This window comes from Penaeus monodon, chromosome 6, assembly GCF_015228065.2.
Source record: "Penaeus monodon isolate SGIC_2016 chromosome 6, NSTDA_Pmon_1, whole genome shotgun sequence".
NCBI lineage: Eukaryota > Metazoa > Arthropoda > Malacostraca > Decapoda > Penaeidae > Penaeus > Penaeus monodon.
Genome location: NC_051391.1, coordinates 18077707 through 18083294, shown reverse-complemented (window position 1 = coordinate 18083294; position 5588 = coordinate 18077707). Strand labels below are relative to the sequence as shown.

At 38.3% G+C, this 5588-nt stretch overlaps 1 protein-coding gene across 1 annotated transcript in view; it reads left to right on the top strand.

Annotated features, from left to right (window-relative positions):
* Window positions 1-2784: 2784 nt before the first annotated feature.
* LOC119574310 (transmembrane protein 42-like) overlaps window positions 2785-5588 on the top strand; it is a 12391-nt gene continuing 9587 nt past the window's right edge. Inside the window, exon 1 of the mRNA XM_037921506.1 lies at window positions 2785-2861. The gene's annotated coding sequence lies outside the window, so the exon portion shown is untranslated. The remainder of the gene's footprint in view (window positions 2862-5588) is intronic.

The following is a 5588-nucleotide window of genomic DNA, read 5'->3' as shown; positions in this document are numbered from 1 at the left end:
AGCCATGTGGTCCACTAGTAACAGAGAGAGAGAGAGAGACAGAGAGACAGAGAGAGACAGAAACAAAGAAAGAGAGAGAGAGAGAGAGAGAGAGAGAGAGAGAGAGAGAGAGAGAGAGAGAGAGAGAGAGAGAGAGAGAGAGAGAGAGAGAGAGAGAGAGAGAGAGAGAAAGAGAGAGAGAGAGAGAGAGAATGAGAGAGAGAGAGGGGGGGGGGTATGGAGGAGCGGGAGAGAGAGAGGAGAGAGAAGCTGAGCTCTTTCGTGATCACTGAAGCAGAAGTCAGGCAGCATCTAAATAAGGTTGATGTCCATAAGGCCATAGGACCCGATAAAGTCAGTCCTCACACACTTCACAAGTGTGCTAGGCAGCTGGCTGCTCCTCTTGCCTCACTTTTCCAAACATGCCTGAGGTACAGTAAATGGCCTAATATTTGGAAGAAAGCAAACATTGTGGCAGTACACAAAAAGAAGAGTAAATCAGATCCAAATAACTATCGCCCAATTTCACTCCTTTCCTCCGTAGGCAAAATATTTGAAAAGATTCTAGCAAACAAACTAACTCATTATTTTGATAAAAAACATCTACTCAGTACAAGACAATTTGGCTTCAGGTCACAGAGATCGGCTTCAGACCTACTTCTGCACCTAACTACAGTATGGCACCAAGCTCTTGATACTCGCAAGGACACCTTCGTTGTTGCACTCGATATAGCAGGAGCATTTGATAGAGTGTGGCACAAGGGCCTTGCATCGAAGCTGAAGAGCTTTGGAATTGACGGCAATCTACTAATGCTACTCGAGGACTACCTCCAAGAAAGAACATTGAGAGTTGTCGTTAATGGTCACACATCCAGTGAATTCCCCATTCAAGCCAGTGTACCTCAAGGCAGTGTAATCGGACCACTTCTGTGGAACGTTTACTTTAATGATATCCTGCAGCTCATCCCTGAAGCTTATGCTTACGCTGACGACTGCACTCTCAATTTCACCTGCGATACCCAAAACCGCGCAGAGGCAGTTAGACACATAAATGACACACTTGACTATATAATGTATAATGTATAAGTGACAGGTTACTCTGGCACCAGATAAAACCCAAGCAATGATTATATCTAGACGTCAGACACCGGAGAACGCCCTTGCACCCATCATAAAGCTAAACAACAAACCCATCAGTATTAGCAAGGATATCAACATTCTTGGCGTGCAGATTGATAATCACCTAACCTTCACCAGTCACGTCAAAGAGTTAGCAAAGAACGCAGCTAGAAAGTTGGCCTGTATACGACGCATAGCTCATCTGCTAGACAGCAAAGGATGCGCAGTCCTTTACAACTCTTTGATGGAGTATTCGCCGCTCGCCTGGCTGTCCTGCCCGCCAACTCATCTTGCCCTCCTGGACACCGTTCAGAGCAGAGCCCAGCGGTTAGTGGAACGGAAGACGCCCGTAAATGAGCCGCCAACACATTTTCAATCCCTTCAACATCGAAGAGATGTGGCTGGTCTTTGCGTCTTCTACAAGATACATAAACAAAACAGTTCCCCGCTGACATCGCTACGACTTCCACCAGCAGACGCACCCACGTACGGGACAAGAAATGCCAGTAATCGAGTCCAAGAAGTCCAGGTTCCCTTCGCGAGAACGGAGCTCTATCTGCGCTCCTTCCTGCCTAGATTTTCTAGAATATGGAACATTTTAGCTCAGCAAACTAACCTGCTTTATCTCGACACATTACAGCTGTTCAAGTCAGCAGTGAATGCTTGGAGATTACAGTATGAACCAGGCTAAGTAATTTTCACTTGTGATTTCTTAGTTAGACCAATTTCTCTTTTATCAGGATTAAGTTTTAAATATATGTTTTAAGCTATAGATAATTTAACCTTTAATGGAAAATTTTAGCACACATATAAGATTAATAAACTATACTATACAGACCATGTAATCTTTGGAATAAAGTTTATATAAAAAAAAGAGAGAGAGAGAATGAGGGAGAGAGAGAATGAAAGATATATATATATATATATATATATATATATATATATATATATATATATATATATAGAGAGAGAGAGAGAGAGAGAGAGAGAGAGAGAGAGAGAGAGGAGAGAGAGAGAGAGAGAGGAGAGAGAGAGAGAGGAGAGAGAGAGAGAGAGAGAGAGAGAGAGAGAGAGGAGAGAGAGAGAGAGGAGAGAGAGAGAGAGAGAGGAGAGAGAGAGAGAGAGAGAGAGAGAGAAGAGAGAGAGAGAGAGAGAGAGAGAGAGAGAGAGAGAGAGAGAGAGAGAGTTATGAATTAACGGGTTCTGTCTCTAGTGGCTAGCCATTTTTCTTAGGCTGTCATTGAAAAGAGACTCACCTGCGGACTTCCATAAAATCACATGGATTCTGATCTCCAAAATTTGGGTCATGGATTTGGGTTGACATAAGGAGAAGCACGGTTTGTGGAAGCAATTCCTTTGGCCCTATGAAAATTCCTCTTTAGGGTCTTATACTCAATTTCTGTGGAAATCACAACGAATCACCAGGTTAATTTTTTTTATATACCATATGCAGCACTTTCGTAAAAATCTTTGAGTTAGCCATATTATTCAAACAGAAAACGCATCAGTTGTAAAGTGCTCATTCATAGTTGAATATTTTAGATAGACATTTTTGCCAAACATATATAGAGACATCCATGATTTATCATCTCCACCAAATAAATATTTATTTTAAATCTATCTGAAAATAAATCATGTAAACGATACTAAAGGAACCCGATATACAAAATTCGAGTGTGAATAAAAGTGGCACCACAACAAACCTTAAATGCTCTTTTGTGGCTGTCAAGAAGGGCTTGCGAGACTCGAGCAACAATTTTCATGTGGGTTGGATGTTGTGCTAGTAATTCTGATGCAGGCAAGACTGGATGGGTATAGTAGAATAAGTAGAGATTACATATGGTTTTGCAAATTTGTAGTTTGATATAAGCATTGGAGAGCTATGGATATTGGGAGTTTGTTTTGGGTTGGTGACAGATGTGGTAATATGTTTTTCTTCTTTTTTTTTTGTGGCTATTAGGTTATTATTTCCTGGAATCGGAATGGTGTAGATCACATTTGTGAAATTCAATGTTACATGTAAGGTTTAGCTTAGAGGTGGTGCAGGGTCGAGACAAAAAGGTTTAATGTCAAGTAAGTCTTCTGAACATTTGTGGTTTTCATTATGCAAGCAATTGAGACTATTGAATGCTTAGTAGATCATTTTGACGTTTAACCTCTTTTTGTTACTTTGTAGGACTATGTGATGGTTATCAGGGAACCCATAATATTTGGTCCTTCACTTCATATATGCCTTGCCAACTATAACTGGTTCTTTTTTTGCTCTAAGTTTATACACTGATTTTATTCAAGCATGCCACACTAAAGAGCAACAACTCAGTTGCAAATTATTGATTGAAGGAATACTTTATCATTGCAAGTGCTTTACAATAATCTACTAAAAGCACAACAATAGCTTGTTCCATAACTGTGTGGAGTTATCTTAGTTGTTTGACAAATATTTGGTAACACCTATCACATAGAATGTGCGTATGAAGTTAGGCTCTGTAGCATAATGACCCATTTTATGGCTGTCATTATATCAACCACGAGATTGTACTTTTAATGCACACAGTCAATAATCAGAATGACTTCATGAAGATATACATAGCCTTCATGCTGTAGCTAAGGTCAGCAAACCAACCCCACTTATATTTGGCAAGGTGGCATTGATATGGTTTCATATTTAATGAAAAATTGCCAAGGAGACTGACAACCTCTGGCTTACCAGAATATGTTTGGTGAAGGTTTGTTTGTCCATACTGAAAATCATGACATCATTGAACTTAGTTGCCCAAGCATAGATTTGCTTACTTTGATTGTGGCATTAGTTTTGTCTCTTACAAATTAGTTTTTTGATCCAGATGGTGTGAAGTAATGTCTTTTTATTGCCATTACCTTAGATTTTCTTCATCTTTATGTGCTCCTTATGTATCCTTTTCAAAAGGATATAAACCAAGTAATATTCTGCAGTGAGCTGCAGGATACTCTTTTTTTTTTCTTATTATAGGGTTGTATTGAACTCCATGAATGCAGGTGATTTTCCAAGGGACACTCATAGCCATTAACCAAAATATAATGTTTTGCCTTTGTTTACTACGCCTATTATTTAGTCATAAGGCTAATGAAGTTGGATTGTTTTATTAATGGTAGCACTAAGATGCAATTATATCTTTCCCCCTCCCCATAAAAGAGTAAAAATCCTTTAGAAATACTTTCAAGTATGGATTTTTTTTTAGTAGCACAGGTTGTACATTTTTTTAGCAACACTAAAAGGATTTCTTTTCTGTCAGCAACATGTGCTGCAATATGTGCTTGTATAACATGATCATTTAAAGGAATTGAAATGTAATACTTAAGGAAGATCTTTTTTATTTAACAAGACATTTATATTTTAATAATTGTTTTTTAACCACTAAATTTACATAGAATGTATAATAGTATACAGGGTGTAAAGAGTTCTATATTTGCATGATCCAAAATGTGATTGATTGTTATTTAATAGACAAGTTAGTTAAAAACAATTTAAAATTGATCTTTGTCTCATCACTGTGAACCATGACAATAGTATAAATGGATTGTAGACTTTTTTCCAGAGAGCCAAAGGCACTGAGGCAACAACAATCTTTTATCTTCAGTCTGTGAAAACCTTGTCACAGAAAATAAATGCCTTAGAATTCACTGGTCTCTCTTGTGCTATATTTATATCTGAAACTGACATTTACTGACAAGAAATAAACTTCAACTATCATAAGTCCAATAGAAAATCATGGAACCATGTGTTTATATATGTTAATTCTGGTAGTACAGTGGAACTTCCCATAATAGGCACTTCCCGGACTTGGCAACTTCCCCTAATAGACAGATTTTCTGCGGTCCAGACCGAAGCGTTGCGTTGAACCCCAACTTCCCGGACTTGGCAACTTCTCGAAATTGGCACTTTTGGCTGGGTCCCTTCAGGTGCCTATTATGGGAAGTTCCACTGTATGAAAGTGTTTGAATCAAGTCAAAGCAATATTTGGGAGAGGCAGCCATAAGCTAGCAGGTTTACTTTATTAACCAAGTGCTTATTGGTTTATGTACTGTCACCTTTAGTTTTTTGTGAATTTTGTTACATGCAGATGGCTCCACGTGCTCAGCCACCAAGGAGTCTTATCAGTAGATCCTGCTGACTGTGCCTGATTTCCCCATTCCTTGAATTTTTGGGAAAATACGTTTCAATTTCTGATACCATTAACATTGATATTGTCATTATTCTTATTGATATTAAATAGAAAATAACATTAAATGCAATAAAACTGGTCTCTTTTGTGCTATATTTATATCTGAACTGACATTTACTGACAAAAACTAAACATTCAAATATCACAGACCCTGTAGAAAATCATGGAACCTTGTGTCTATATATATTAATTCTGGTAGTATGAAAATGTTTGAATCAAGTCAAAGCAATATTTGATAGAGGCAGCCATAAGCTAGCAGATTTATTTTATTAACCCTGTGCCTACGGG